The 16,197-nt window shown below is 40.7% G+C and overlaps 1 long non-coding RNA gene across 1 annotated transcript in view; it reads right to left on the minus strand.

Moving 5' to 3' along the window:
• The window catches only part of LOC122680142, a 128,177-nt gene extending 118,002 nt beyond the window's left edge, over positions 1-10,175 (minus strand). Inside the window, exon 1 of the long non-coding RNA XR_006336645.1 lies at positions 10,063-10,175. This is a non-coding gene — a long non-coding RNA (uncharacterized LOC122680142). The remainder of the gene's footprint in view (positions 1-10,062) is intronic.
• Positions 10,176-16,197: the final 6,022 nt, after the last annotated feature.

The following is a 16,197-nucleotide window of genomic DNA, read 5'->3' on the forward strand; positions in this document are numbered from 1 at the left end:
GACATATCCAAAGGAGTGGCTTTAGATCAGGGGTCCACAACCTCTGGGCCACAGACCAATATCCCCTGTCAGATCAGCAGCAGCATTAGGTTAGAAATAAAGTACACAGTAAAGTTAATGCTCTTGAGTCATCCCCAAACTATCCCCCCACTCCACCTCTGGTCCATGGAAAAATTGTCTTCCATGAAATCAGTCCCTGATGCCAAAAAGTTTGGAGACCACTGGGTTAGACAGAGCAGAGAAGTGGTTTGAAGCCTAATCCCTGAGACACTTAAACATCTAAAAATCAGGAAAAGTGAAAAATTAGTAAAGAAACCTGAGAATGACCATCTCAAGGAGTAGAAGAAAAGCCAAGCAGGCTGCCATGTTCTAGAACTAATGTAGAGAAAACATTAAGGAAGGGATGGTTGATGTACTATATGCAGTTCCTGAGACCCTTTGTTTCTGTACCTCTTTTTTCAGTTTTTATAGGATACTTCTATTTCCTTCCAATAAATTTCCTATTTTCTTAAAATAATTTGAGCTAACTTCCTGTCTACCAAGAGTCCTTGACTAAGGTTGTTGTTTAGTCATTAAGTCGTGACCTACTCTTTTGCGGCCCCATGGACTGTAGCCCGCCAGGATCCTCTGTTTGTGGGATTTCCCAGGCAAGAATACTGGAGTAGGTTGCCATTTCTTTCTTCAGAGGATCTTCCCGACCCAGGGATCAAACCTGCATCTCCTGCATTGGCAGGTGGGTTCTTTACCACTAAGCCACTAGTGAAACCCCTTCGACTATAGTAGGAATGCTCAAAGATGGCCACCAGTGAATCCTGCCCACTGCTATTCATGCCCTTGTATCAATATTATCTCCCCCTTTTGAGTATGGCCTTACTGGTTCACTTGTAATAAATAGATAGTGGCAGAAGTGACAGAATGTCACTTCTGGAATTAGGGTATTTAAAAACATGGCTTTCAACTTGGGTGTACTCTCTCAAGTGCAGAGGCACGTAAGGTATGGGACTCACATCTGCCAACATCCATGAGTGAGCCTGGAAATAGATCCCTCATCCCAGCTGAGACTTCAGATGAAACTTCAGTCCCTGCCACCAATTTGAGGGAAACCTCACTAAAAAATCTTGAGCCAAAATCACCAGCTAGGCCACATACAGTTTTATTGGTCCACAGAAATTGTGAGATATATATTATTTTCAGCCATTAAGTTTTTTGAGGCAATTTGTTATGCAACAATAGATAATTAATGCATTGACCAATATGAGTACAGGTTCCCTGAGAAAGGAATGGCTCCCTATTCCAATATTCTTGCCTGAAGACTTCCACAGACAGAGGAGCCTGGCAGGCCACAGTTCATGAGGTCTCACAGAGTTGGACACAACTGAAGCAATTTAGCACGCATGCACATGTAACTAGAAATCAAGAGGGGTCTTGGTCAAAGGCGGTGATGAGATTCATCTACACTAAGGCAATTAAAATCTTGAGTTTGTGAGTCTCCAAGAAAAATGAAGAAAAGCAGTGTAGTTGACACAGTGGGTTCCCAACCACTATTCCCCACCTTGACCTTCCTAATTGAATTCTTAATTGGTTCCCTTATCCCACATCCTCTCAGCTATAAGCTTTATTCCAACTTGTACCCAGATCCAGAAGGTGGATCTCCATTAGTTGAAGCCAATAGTGGCCATTATTGTTGTTAGGAATGTGCATGGGACACAAATATAGGCAACGAGATCTGACAAGTCCACTGAGAAGCTTGTAGGTAAGTCTGAGAGGAGATGGCCTCTTGTTTTCCTCTAGAAGTTGTTCTGTCTCTGTCTTGACATGAAACCTGGAACTGCTCTGCCATCCTGGGCCCCTGGAGAGTCAGGCTTCACCAGGGCATCCGGTAACACAACCAGACACCAAGCCTTGGGAAATTACTCCAGTTCAGAGATCTGAAAGAGGAGACAAAACCAAAGAAACACAGAGAAGGGCTGGTCAGATGCTAGGAAGATAAAGAAAATCAAGTTAGCCTCTGAGACCGAGGTACCAGGGAACTGAAAAGAAGACAGACATGGACAACCTGGGCCAGGGTGAAACATCCCAGTAGAGACAGATTTGAGCTAGACCTGGGAGGGCACACTGGTAGACAATCATCGTTTTGATTCAAAGTGCAGCTTCAAAGAGCTGCACTGGACGGAATTCCTGAGATGATTCTGGGGTCATCAAAAGGATGTTTCTGAACTATTAAACACATTCTCTTCTAAAAAAGTAACATTCATATTGGCCAGGCAAGTCATTCAAAAACCAGCCTCAATACCACTATTATTCAGATTCACCCTGTCAGTGTGAGAATATGGGTTGAAATGGACTTTGCTACTTGAAATTAAGTGTGATCACACTCAGCAGCCTTGGGAAGCTCTCCAATTTAGACCTCAATTACAAGAGGCTTGGAGCCATGGGGAGCTGGGAGCAGCATTCAGAAAAAAAGAAGGGTTTCTTTCTCTGCAATTTTCCCTGTTTGCAGCCTGAATCCCAAGTGAATGTTATTTCTCTTCCATCACTCTTTTTGCCTGCTTTCGGCATTTTCCTCTCACTTTTCCCTCACGGTTATCTCTCCCTTAAAGAGAGGGTCTGGACTCTTGGGTGAGAGCCACATGTGACTCTGCTGAGCAGTTGGAATTAACTAAAACTTACTCTTTCCCAATAAATCTCCCCCAGAGCAGCTGTGAATTCCCAGCATGGGATGTGGCTGAGGAACTAGCAAAAGCTGACTGTGTTCCTCAACCTTGTTCATCCTCTGTCCCCAAAGAATCAGCAGACATTGACGCTAACGCAAAGAAAACTACACAGCTCTCTAAACACAACTCTTTATCCAACCCACCTTGAAGACGCGGTACTTAGATTTCCCAGAAGTTTGGGCTGGGTTTACTTTGAGAAAAGGCAAAGCTGACAAGAGACAGAGTTCAGAAAGTGGCGATCAAATACAAGCCTTGCTAGTTATAAGGCAAGATTCAAGCCTTCAGGAAATGAAAATAAAATTACAGAGGGTTGTTCAGGCAGTGGCTCATCAGAAGGGGAAGTAATAATTTGATTGTAAAGTTGGGGTACAGCCATTCTTTTCTGATTTAATGCATTTGTGGGCAATTACTTCTTTCCTCAGCTATGACTCCTGGGTGTGTGTGGAGGGGGAGTGGTACTGAGGATGGAAGGTGTACAGACAGTTACAGCAAATGTATAAAGCATTTACTAGCTAACTATGCCTCAGTTCAATTCAGTTCAGTCGCTCAGTCGTGTCCGACTCTTTGGGACCCCATGAACCGCAGCACACCAGGCCTCCCTGTCCATCACCAACTCCCGGAGTTCACCCAAACTCATGTCCATTGAGTTGGTAATGCCATCCCACCATCTCATTCTCTGTCGTCCCCTTCACCCCCTCTCCTCAATCTTTCCCAGCATTAGGGTCTTTACTCTGCTAAAACTGTGTTTATTTGTTAAAAATATACTTCATTGTATTGTAGCAAAACTAAAGCCCTCCCCAGTCCCTACGGAGAAAGGGTGATTTTGGGTTTCAGGGTGAGGCGCCAGTGAGGTGTTTAGTGTTTTCGGGGGCATTAATGCGCCAGCTGCTCCTGCAGTGTTCGTTTTATTTCCAGGCCCCAGGCTGGTTTTACACGTTTTTTGTGTAAGGGATTCAGGATTGGGGAGTCTTTTGTTAGCGAAGGGGAGAGAACGAGCAGTATCACCACTGAGCTCCATACACAGGGGCAGCCTAGCAGGCAAGGCTCGAAGCTTTGATTTACTTCTTGCTCTCTGACGTTTTCAAAAAAAGAAAAGATCCATCACATTGGGCTGCTCTGTTGGAAGCTTGTATGGCAGTGGATTGGGGTGACTGGTGCTTCCAAAATGCAGTTTACAGCCACCAAGCCAGGGTCACATTGGAACTCTGTGCAGATAAAACATTCCCAACCTGCTAAGAAGAAATGCTCCTATAGGAAGAAATGCTTCTTTATTGCATGGTGAAAGGCGTTATTGGGTGGTCCTTGTCTGAGAGCTGAAAGAGCATATGGATTCCCACTTGCTTCTCTGAAGGAGCTAACGTTATTTTTACCCACTTGGAAATGCTGACCTGCTACCCATCTTCAGAGTACCCCCTCACTGGCCAGCTCGTCCAAGTGCAGTGACTCGCTTGAACAATGCCGGTGAGCTTCTCCTCCACTGAGCAAATCGCACAGCCTCCTAAAGAAAGAGAGGCCTCTTTTATGAAGCAACTCCTCTTAAGATGGGATTGTGAAACAGATACACACATGCACACACTGCACGACATCGTTTTTTGTGTGTTGTTTTTTTTTTTTTTTTGGTTGTTTTTAAGATGGGGGACAAAATTACTAAGCAAAATTTCCCAATGAACACTTCTCTTATTTTTAAGGACAGAGAATGGCAAAGTGAGAGAGGAGCCTCGCTTATCCTCCTTCCCTTCCCCCCCTCACAGCCCAGACTCAAAACACTCATTCTGAGGATGGAGCAGAGGTGGCAAAGGTCAAGAAAATGGGGCCTTGTCTATTTACTGGCTCTGTAAGGAACCATTGTGGGGTAGCAGCTGCTCTTCGAGCTCCTTCGGAAGCCTTGCCTGCAGTGGATGCGGGGGAGGGAGGGTGAGACACTGGCAGGCAGGGGGTGTGGGGAGTGACATCTAATATTTTCTGCACCTCAAGAAAGATGGGCTTTGTTTCTTAAAAAGAGCAGAGATACTGTTTCTGGGTAGCTGTTATCAGAAACTGGTTTTAACCAAACACAGTTGGATTGTGTGTGTGTGTGTGTGTGTGTGTGTGAACGAGAGGGGGAAAGATACAGGAGACAGAGAATAAAGTCACAATCCATGCAAGCTTTCATTCTTCATTTTTTTTAACCTAGAAAAAAATGGAAAAATTTCAGCCGAATGAAAAGCAGTGAAATGGCTGAGAAAGACCTTGTGACTGAGAGAGGACTGCAATGGAAAATATGTAAAAAGAGAAGTTAAACCAGCTGGCTTATTTAACTTTGGCTTTTTCCCCTCTTTTCAATTTTTTTTTCTTTAGCTTAAATGAGGGGGAAATGTACTATGTAAATATCCAGTGTTTTTCCTAGTATTTAGCCCTAACAAAATTCTTCACAGGACTTAGTCTGGTGAATTTCTGGGGATCAGGTGTGATGGAGACTTTTCACGCCTGGGTCACAGGCGGCTTCCTGTCCTATCCTGTAAGTTAAAAGTTCTCCCGATCCCATGGGTCTCCTGTGCACAGGAGTCAGTTGGGGTATGAGTGGGAGATAGGAGCGTGAGGAGTGGGGATTGGGGGGTAGGGGAAGCTCAAAAACAATTATTCCTCAATGATTTTTAGTGTAGTAACACACTTCTCTCCCCATTCTTATATCATATTTATGAACTAAATCTCAAAACTCTATGACAAAGTGCATATTGATTAATATTTCCAGCTTATTAAGTTATCCATGCATTCAATAAATATCATTTAAAAGCACTGTCTAGGTATTGTGCCTTGTGTTAACTGCTGGGGAAACCAAGATAACTAAAATATATCCCCTGCCTTCTATGTCCTCAAACAAGCAGGAGAGACATATCAGACCAATATCTATAGCAATTATGGTAAGTTTTATGAGACAACAGAACAGAGAGGGCACAGAAGGCACCCAGGAAGTGATGATATTAGAAGTGAGTTTTTGGAGCTAACTAGGAGCACACCAGAAGACCAAGGAGAGAAAGAGTGTTCCAAGCAGAAGGAATAGTCGTGGAAAAGTCTTGATTTCCCCTTGGGTAAGGTGGGAAGTCTGCAATGGTGTACTCTGACTTGGGTTCTAGGAACTTAGGATGCAAAATGGAGTGAAATGAGACAGGATTGGCCCATGGACTTCAGAGTTTAAAACCAAGGAGCCCCCAAGGGCAGAATTAGGAATAAAGGTAGAATTAAACCCAGTGGAAAATAATAACCACACATGACCCTAATGGGACCAAGTAGGAAGGAAAAAAGCAGCAATAGCAAAGCAGGAATTGGAAGAAACACCAGGTTTGGGGCTAGGGTAGGAGGAAGAGCCTAGGGAGAAGCCTTTGCACTGAACTGTAGGGTATTTTTAGAGGCGGGCTAAGGGACTGTCGGGTTGTTAAGGGCAGAGTTAAAGGTACAGAACCTGTCCAGGCAGGCAAGACAAAGCATAGCGTGAGTGCATGCATGCTAGGTCACTTCAGTCATGTCCAACTCTTTGCAACCCCATGGACTGGAGCCCGCCAGGCTCCTCTGTGCATGGGATTTCTCCAGGCAAGAATACTAGAGTGGGTTGCCATGCCCTCCTCCAAGGGATCTTCCAGACCCAGGGATCGAACCCGCGATTCTTATATTTGTTTCCTGCATTGTCAAGCGGGTTCCTTACCACTAGCGCCACCTGGGAAGTCCCAAAGCAGAGCATATCGAGGGAGTTAAGGTCAGTACTCACAACTGATGCCCAGACAACTGAAGAGGAAGATAGAAAAGAGGGAGTCAGGACCTCCATTGACGAACAGCCTTTAAAAGTACCCTTAGGGGATTAACATCATCCTCCTAGCTGGGGTTTCCCACAGGATGGCATGGGCCCCACTGGCAGTTGTCAATGTGCTGTTTCATGGTTTACAAATAATACTTTAAAGATTTTTAGGAGATTCCCTAAAAAAAAAAAAAAAAACTAGGACTTCCCTGGTGGTCCAGTGGTTGGGAGTCCACCTACCAATGCAAGTAATGAGGATTCAATCCCTGGTCTGTGAGGATCCCACATGCTACCTGGCAGCTAAGCCTGTGCCTCACAACTACTGCGCCCACATTCTAGAACCCAGGAGATGTGACTACTGAGCCCATACGCTGCAAATACTGAAGCCCACACGCCCTAGAGCCTGTGCTCCACAACAAGAGAAGCCATCACAACTAGAGAGTAGCCCTGCTCGCCGCCAACTAGAGAAAGCCCACACGCAGCAGCAAAGCCAACCACAGCCAGAAATAAACAAAGCTTTTAAAACTGAAAATAGAATTGCCATATGATCCTGCAATCCCCTTCCTGGGCATAGATCTGGAGATGACCATAATTCAAAAAGATACAAGCCTCCCAGTGTTCACAGCAGCACTATTTACAATAGCAAAGGCATGGAAGCAACCTAACCATGAATGGATAAAGAAGATGTGGTATAGATATGTTATGGACTATTACTCAGCCATAAAAAAGAATGAAATAATGCCATTTGCAGTAACATGGATAGACCTAGAGATTACCATACTAAGTGAAATAAGCTTGACAGAGAAAGACAAATACCAAATGATACTACTTACATGTGGAATTCTTTAAAAAACGATACAAATGAACTTATGTTCAGAAACAGACCCACAGACATAGAAAAGGAACTTATGGTTACCAAAGGGGAAAGGAGTGGCAGAGGGATGAAACAGGAGTTTGACATACACACTGTGGGTGCTGGGCCGTGCTTAGTCAGTCAGTCGTGTCCGACTATTCGGAAGCCCATGGACTGCAGCCCGACAGGTTCCTCTGTCCAGGGGATTCTCCAGGCAAGAATACTGGAGTGGATGGCCATGCCCTCCTCCAGGGGTATCTTCCCAACCCAGGGATTGAACCCAGGTCTCCTGCATTACAGGCAGATTCTTTACTGTCTGTGCCCACCAGGGAAGCCCTAGAATACTGGAGTGGGTAGCCTGTCCCTTTTCCAGAGGATCTACCCAACCAGGGAATCAAATCAAGGTCTCCTGCACTGCAGGCAGATTCTTTACCAGCTGAGCTACCAGGGAAGTCTAAACTATATAAATAGATAGCCAAGGAGGACAGGAAACTATACTCAATATTTTGTAATAACATGTAAGGGAAAAGATCTGAAAAAAATGTATGTATGTGTAACTGAATCACTTGCTGTATACTTGAAACTAACATAACATTGTAAATCAACTATACTTCAATTAAAAAATTTTTAAAGATTGTATTTATTTTTGTACAAATTAGAAAAATATGTAACTAGTACCTTAAATCCAAAGCTATATAGATACAATTTTGTTTAAAGATAAAGTAAACACAGAACCATGGTGAGTTAATCTATAGTAAAAATTAAGAAAATACAAGAGACAGTATTATGCAGATACAGCAAAAATTAAGAAGGTGGCTTATAAATGATTAAAGTCTGAAAATGTTGGTAATAAGCAATGGGGAGTCCGTGGAAAGTTTTAAGTATGGACTATATCCTAGAACACTGTTTGTGTGGGGACTAGGGGGTTGGGGAACTAGAGGCATTTATTAAAGGGGATTGCATTTCTCTTCCTGAACCAATGTAGACTACAAACTTTTTGAGTTCATGCTTTAGTATAAACTCTAATTTGAACCCTGAAGTCCTTAGACAATTCTCTAAGACCCTCCTTTTAATAACTTTAAATACCTATGGCTTCATTTGAGGAGGCAATGGCAACCCACTCCAGTGTTCTTGCCTGGAGAATCCCAGGGACGGAGGAGCGTGGTGGGCTGCCGTCTCTGGGGTCGCACAGAGTCGGACACGACTGAAGCGACTTAGCAGCAGCAGCATTTTAATCTTGAACAACTGGATATATATTTAAGTGAATAATTTTGGTAGAAATGTGCAGTGGTCAAAATGACTTCTGTGGTGTACAGTAATGAGACACTAACCATGTCTACTGAATGCTAGTGATCTATGTAATTAGTTAATTTGATTTACATAGACCCTGGTGACTAGTTTTTAAAAATATGTCTGGTACATTACATATTGGGCTTCTCTGGTGGCTCAGTGGTAAAGAATCTTCCTGCAATGCAGGAGATCCAGGTTCAGTTCCTTGGTCAAGAAGATCCCCTGGAGAAGGAAATGGCAACCCACTCCAGTATTCTTCCCTGGGAATTCCTATAGACAGAGGAGCCTGGCAGGCTATAGTCCATGGGGTTGTACATGACTTAGTGACTAAACAACAACATTATATATTAATCATGTTTTTTTTTAATTTTCTATACTTCATGATAATTTGGCATCAGGGGCCTTGTGGACCGAGGAGGACCTACCCATTCCAGGCTTAGCTAATTCCTAGAGATAAACAATGTGCTTGTAAGCATACCTTTCATAAGGAAACCAACCCATGCTGAGTCAATACTCCCACCCACCTCCATAATCAGGCACCTGCAATCTGGGACACTACCCCCTGCCCTCAGTCACCCGAGGGTCACCCCTCACTCCTTCTGCCTCCTGACTAAACCTGCTGCTTCTCCAGCGGTCCTGTATGGCTTGGTGTATCTTTTCTTCCTGGGAACTAAAAGCAAAATGCTCCTTTCAAAAACAGTTGTATCTGTGTCTGTTATCTTACCATATTTGACTAAAACAAGATTCTGGGTACATTTTAAAACACATTAAAGAAATTCAATAGACAAATATTTATTAAATGAATGAGTAAATGACTATCTCTACCCACTTAAAACATGTCTCTCTTTTACCTTAATTATTCTCATGTGGTTAAAAGACATTTTCGTTATTAATAGTTCTCTATGGTAATCATCTTCTCATGCAACCAAAGATTGGATTTGCAAGAAATTTGAGCTTAGAGTAACCTCAGTTCAGTTCAGTTCAGTTCAGTCGCTCAGTCGTGTCCGACCTACACGTGGCCAAATGACACCAAGAAACTATGGCCTGCAAGGCAGCATTATTTCTTGGTTCCAGGAAGAAATCCAAAAAGAATTGTCCCCAGCCAACAAAAGCATTTTTCTGTATCTTCCTACATGAGATGTTGTTTTTATATGCCAGAGTAGATTAACTGGTATAACAAACAACCCTAAATCTCAATTGCATATGACAATAAAATTTATTTCTTAATCACCAAAATCCAGTGCAAGTGTTAATAGCTGGACAGCTCTCCTGGCTGCCTCTGTGACTCAGTAATCAAGGATTCTTTCATCATGTGATACTGCCAGTTTCAAAATGTGGCCCTCAAAGTCACCAGAGAAAGTGAGAAAATTATGGAAAAGGCTTATCAGATACATATTCAACTCTACACACAAACAGCAATCAAAATGACTACTCACCAATAAAATGTATGTAGTCATAACCCCCCTAGCCCTTCCAAAGATGCCAGGGACTAGGAAATAGTCTCTAGCTTACCAGCAGTCACTTTGCACGAAAAAAGAGGAGCTCAAATCAGCAGTCAGTTGACCTTTTCTCATTATTTCAAGACATGTGACCCACACCTGCATCCTGGTGACAGAGTAACTACGGGTTGGTCAAGTGATAATGCAAACCAGTGGTTTTTAAGTGCTTGGGAGATTATGAATCTGATAAAATTTATGGACTCTCTCCCTAGAATAACATATAAGCATAATAAACACACACCATTTTCACAGAACTTCAAGAGCTTCATGGACTTCCTAAATAGCCCATCATTGAAGTAATGAGAGGGCCATAAACCTATACTCCTGGTGTAACTGGCATATTTGGCTTGAGTTATATTTTGAATAGTGTTGTAAATCATGAACCATGGACAAACTTAGATTATTTTTCTTGCTGGATTGAGTTTTTAAATGTAAATGCTATAACTAAGAGATCCAGAATATCAGCAGCGTGTCATCCAACTTTTAGATGCCAGTTTTGTGCTGAGCAGAAATTTTTCTCTCTACTACTGCAAAAGAGTTTATGTTGGTATCCTGCCATCCGTTTGCCACTCTCCAATCCATTTTACATGCCAACCAGAGTGATATCTAAAAATTCTAATTTTTTCAAGTCACTCCCTCCTAAAGACCTTTCAGTGGATAAAGACTTAACCCCCCAACATTGCGTGCTGCTCCATTTTTTCACTCCCTCCAACTGGCCTTTTCTTCCCTTCCTCCCACCTCAGGCCTCTGCACGTGCCTCTGCGGCTTCTGTAAGTTGCTTTCCTTTCATTCTGTATATATACAGGTAACTTCCACTCTTCCTCCAGATCTCAGCTCAACGGTCATTTCCTCAGAGAAGCCTTCACAGACACATGGAGTAAGTCACGTCTCCTATATGTTCTTAGAGCACCCTGTAAATTTTCCTCCTAGTCATCATCATCGTTTATAAGCATGTGTGATTATTTGATTTGTCTGGGTCATTACCACTCAAAAGGAAGGTCCATGAGGGTACAGACTGTAAGCTCCTGGTGCAACAATTCAGCACTTGGCTTAACGCATGGACTATAATGGGCATTCATTATTTACTGAATATTGGATGAATGAGGATGAGTGAATGAACGACTGTTGCCTATGGTTTACTTTATATCTTGAGAAAGAAAGAGCGAAGTGATGAAGGGTCTTATAATCAAATTATTTTCTCATTCTGAGGAATGAATAGAATAACCAAATTAGTGAATGGTATGATTTTAAGGACCTTCACAGTTAGGCAACGACTTTACTGCGCTGTGCGGCAATCTCTTAGATAACGTCTAATACAAGAGAAGAAACAGGTAGGAAAACATGTGTCTATCATTATTTTATACTTACCACAAAGGGAAGGGCTCATTGATGGAGTAAGGGCACCCCCACTGCTCTTACTCCATCAGTACAAGGAATTGGTAAGTAAGAGATTGTTGGATTCATCCAGGAAGATTTCCTGGGGGAGACAGTTTGAAGGCCTCGTTATAAAACTCCTTTATTGAAATATATTTGGTAGCCTGAATGCTAACAAAAGATTTTCCCCACAAATCTTGCTTTCCAGCTTTTCTATGTTGTTATCACAAGGGTAAAGCCATAAATTAAGAGAAAGGTGACAAGGCAAAAATCAGGATGTCATTTAGTTCCCAAGCAGAGAACAAGACTTTATTTTACACACACACACACACACACACATAAAATTGAAATATATTTATTTATAATCTTGTGTTAGTTTCTGGTATACAGTAAAGTGATTCAATTAAATACATATTTGCAAATGTATATAAAGAGAGAGAATATAAAAAGATTGTATATATAAAGAGTATATAAACATATTCTTATATTTCTTATAAATATATTCATGCATATATATTCTTTTTCAGATTCCTTTTCATTATAATTTATTATAAGATACTGAATACAGTTCCTTGTGCTAGATGGTAGGGCCTTCCCCTGCTTCCATCCCGGTTTCCCCTCTGACAGCTGTAAGTTTGTTTTCTATGAGTCTATTTCTGTTTTGTAAGTAAGTTCCTTTGTATCATTTTTTTTTAAGATTCCACACATAAGTGACATCATATAATACTTGTCTTTCTCTGACTTACTTCATTTAGTATGTAATTTCTAGGCATATCCATGTTGCTGCAAATGGCTTTATTTCACTCTTTATGGCTGAGTAATAGTCCATCACACATCTATGCCACATCTTCTTTATGCATCCACCATTGCTGGACATTTAGGTTTTTCCATGTTTTGGCTATTGTAAATAGCACTGCTGCGAACATTGTGGCCCATGTTATCTTTTCAAATTAGAGTTTTCTCTGGATTTATGCCCAGGCATGGAATCGCTGGATCATATGGAGAACAAAACCTTAAATAGTTGTGTCTCATACACTCTCTGGTAGATTTTATTATCTTTTAAAATATTCACTTCCACGTGGGAGGATTTTACATTCCTACAAATCACAGTCATGTGATTTTCTCTGGCAAATGACACAGCAGTAGCAGTGACATGTATAGAAGCTTTGAGAGTTGTTGTGAGGTTCCACCACCTCTCTCTTCTTCCTCTGACACAGAAGTCTACCATGTCCTCAATGAAGCTCTACCAACCTGGATGTCAAGGTGAAGAAGATAAGGAACAGAGCCATAACTGACCTACTGCCTACATGTAACATGACCAACATGTTAGCTTTTATTCCTGTAAGGCACTGGATATTTGAGGGTTTGCTAGTGCAACATTACCCAGAAAAAGACTGATAAACTCTCCTTCACAACGACTGTATGTAATTCAACTCAAATTTAGAGCTATATGCCTAATGAAAGAATCATCATTACTATTTGGGTGGGCCATTTTTATCTAAGTGCCCAGCATCAAAAAGTATAACAGAAGTCACAAGGGAGAAAGTGGAATTCTCAACTACTGGGGCCACTGGTCTAATTTCTGCACTCACTGACTGGAGAGATGGGGAAGCCAGCTTGTCTTGTAGCTCACTACTGGACATCCAGGAAGATTCCACTTTAGCTAGAGAGGAACACTAACAGTAGATGCCTGACAACTAGATGAGGATTTCCTTTCTGGGGAAGGAAAATCAATGAATAAATAAACCTGCTGATATTACTTTAAAAAAAAGAAAGCTGAGTCAAATCTCATCATGATATAATTTTTTAACAGTATCATCTCGTAAAGAAATAAAAAAAAACTTATTCAAGACAAAAAACTGTTTATAAAACTTGGCTGAGTTCTTGTGTGGGCTCCTCAGTTGGCTCAAGTGGTAAAAAGTCTGCCTGTCAATGCTGGGGCTTCAGGAGATGCAGGTTTGACCCCTGCGTTGGGAAGATCCCCTGGAGGAGGAAATGGCAACCCACTCCACGATTCTTGCTGGAGCGGTCACAAAGAGTCAGACACACGACTGAGCAAATAGGCAGAAGTTCTTGCTTAACACTCTTTCTTCCTTCTTGTCTCCTTTCCACTTCCTCCTGTTACTGCTCCTTTTCTCTTCTCTGTCTTTCTCCCTTGTCCTTGCCTAAAATCTACTCATGGCCATCTTTGAAAGATGCAAAGATGATAGATATGAATAGACACAGACATACAGAATTTTAGATATATCCCGATTGAAAGCAAAAGATTAATATACCACTATTTCTAGGGGTTCAGTTCATAATTCAAAAACATTAAAAGAACTTGCTTAACCCTAAACCTCTAAAGCTTGAAAGACTCTCTAAAAACTGCTTGAAATTTAAGAGACTTTTGACATTTTCTTTTAAGTATGCTGAAGTATATTCCCATTTCCCCCAGGGTTAGCTGGCCATGGACAGCTTTAATTCAGCTTCATAAGCTTTCCTTGAGTGCCTGCTAGGACCATAAATTCTTCATGTACAACTTGCAGTTTGAAAGTACAGGTTAACTTACTGAAGAGCCTTTTTGTCATGAACTTTTTATCCCAAGATCAATTCCTGTTTAACAGCACCTCCCCCCAACACACACACTAATATTCCTGAATTTGAATTTTGGTATACATTACCAATTATTACTTCCTATTGTCAAGCAATACTGTCCACCTCTAAAATGTGGAAAGTTTTTAAAAGCTGCATGTGCCAAGCTAGATTTACCATTTAATCATTCAAGTCACTTTCTGGAAACTGAGCATCTATGTATAATTCAGACACCTCAGTGTTTAGTCCCTGTGAAACCCATTTAAAACTGGGAGTAGAAGCAGTTAGATTTATGTGCCATGGTGTCTGAATCTGCAAAGGTATTCTGGTAATCTGATGAGTCACACTAAATATTTTGTATTTACTTTTATACTCAGCAAATATTTTGTAAATTTGTGAAAAAGGGCAAAGAGTCCTGGATATTGGGTTGGAACACAGGGATTCCTAAAAGGATTTTATATATAATATCTTTGTAACCTAACAAAAAATGTAAACGATTTACAATTTCATGACCATGAATATGATGAACTATTCTTTGTTCTGAATTGCCCTAGTCCACTGTGAATGATTATAATTAGATAGATCTTCAAAGTCAATTATATATATATGTATATGTGAGAGTTGATTTTTCATAGTGGTTCTATGGTTTAAAACCACCAAGAGAAAGGGAGCATTGCAAAATATTCCAAATATACTACAGTGCATCAGTTAAGCAATACATGAAGCATATAATGATGATAATTCCTGGGTATGTCAACCAGGAAACAGAAAAGCTGGTTGTTAAGTTGCCTCACCAGGAGAGTAATGACCCTGTTTAGCTTGGGTAGGTCATTCCCTCTCCCAGCTCAGACCATGAGGGAAGACAAAACAGGTTTGCTGAGCTGGCTCTTTTCTTTAATGCCAGATGACAAGTAAGACAGAGCCTTCAGATATCTGTGTCATCAAAACCACAAAATCCCCAGTTTATGACTTTAGAGAACACGAAGTGACCAAAGGTTAGAACTGAGCAGAACTATTTGACATCTTGTAGTTTATTCTATTCATTTTTAATAATGCGATTACTAAGGCCCAGAGATAGGGGTACCTTCTTTATCTGTACAAATAAAGCAATAACAAACATATAGAAAGGATTATGCCCTTCTCTGTCACTCCTAGCACAGAGCTTTCCTCTCTCCCACGTCATTTGGCAACAACTACCATTTCCCAAAACTGAACCCAGGAGTAAAAAGCATAAAATGTGAACTTCTTACTAGTATTAAAATTTAAAACTGTAGTATATCTCTTGGAAATTTTAAATCTAGCAGCAATAACAAAAATGAGGTTTTATTATAAAAATTTCAAGTATGTTCATTTTTTCCCCCTGTGCTATAGGAAAAAGGACTTGCTACTCATATATCAGGTTACCAAGATGACTCCATAAATTATCTTCTGTTTGGGGTAACTTTGCATTACTCCTATCCATTCTGAAAACTCCTTAAAGGATTATAGTAAGATATGGCAAAAAAAAAAGACATGGTTTTATCATAAAATTATCTCTAAACCAGAAGTGCTGACTTAATTTGACTTTTCTTATTATCAAACAATGTTAGAACATAATTTTTCCTATTATTAAATCTGAATATAAATTAAGAGCTATTGTTCAAATATATATATATCATGTGGTTATAAAATTTGAAATGGAGTCTTATAAACACTTAAGTGAATTCAAACATACAAAAAATTACTATTAGGTCAAGAGACCACAAACTCAACATTGTCACAATTTTTTTTGATACAGCACTTGCTTTTTTGGAAATCACCTTTACAGCAATAAACTTATACAATCAAATTTAATCTGATTCTTATAGTCACACCCTGTGTTTCATCAAAAATCTATGGCCTTTTTAAAAATCACTGATGCTTTTCTACAGACTCAGCTCCTAATTATTTCCTACTATTAAAAAAATGAAATTTGTCTTCAAAGGGCAACCATCTGTTACCAACCAAGATCACTTGGAAAGAATATTGATCAGGTTCTCTAAAATATTTAAAGAAAATCTGATTGGCCATGATAAAAACATCGGGATAAGTACACGGCTTTCCAATCTTGACTACAGGAAGAGACAGCTTTCATCGATATGAACA

Source organism: Cervus elaphus, chromosome 3 (assembly GCF_910594005.1).
Source record: "Cervus elaphus chromosome 3, mCerEla1.1, whole genome shotgun sequence".
Classification (NCBI taxonomy): Eukaryota; Metazoa; Chordata; class Mammalia; order Artiodactyla; family Cervidae; genus Cervus; species Cervus elaphus.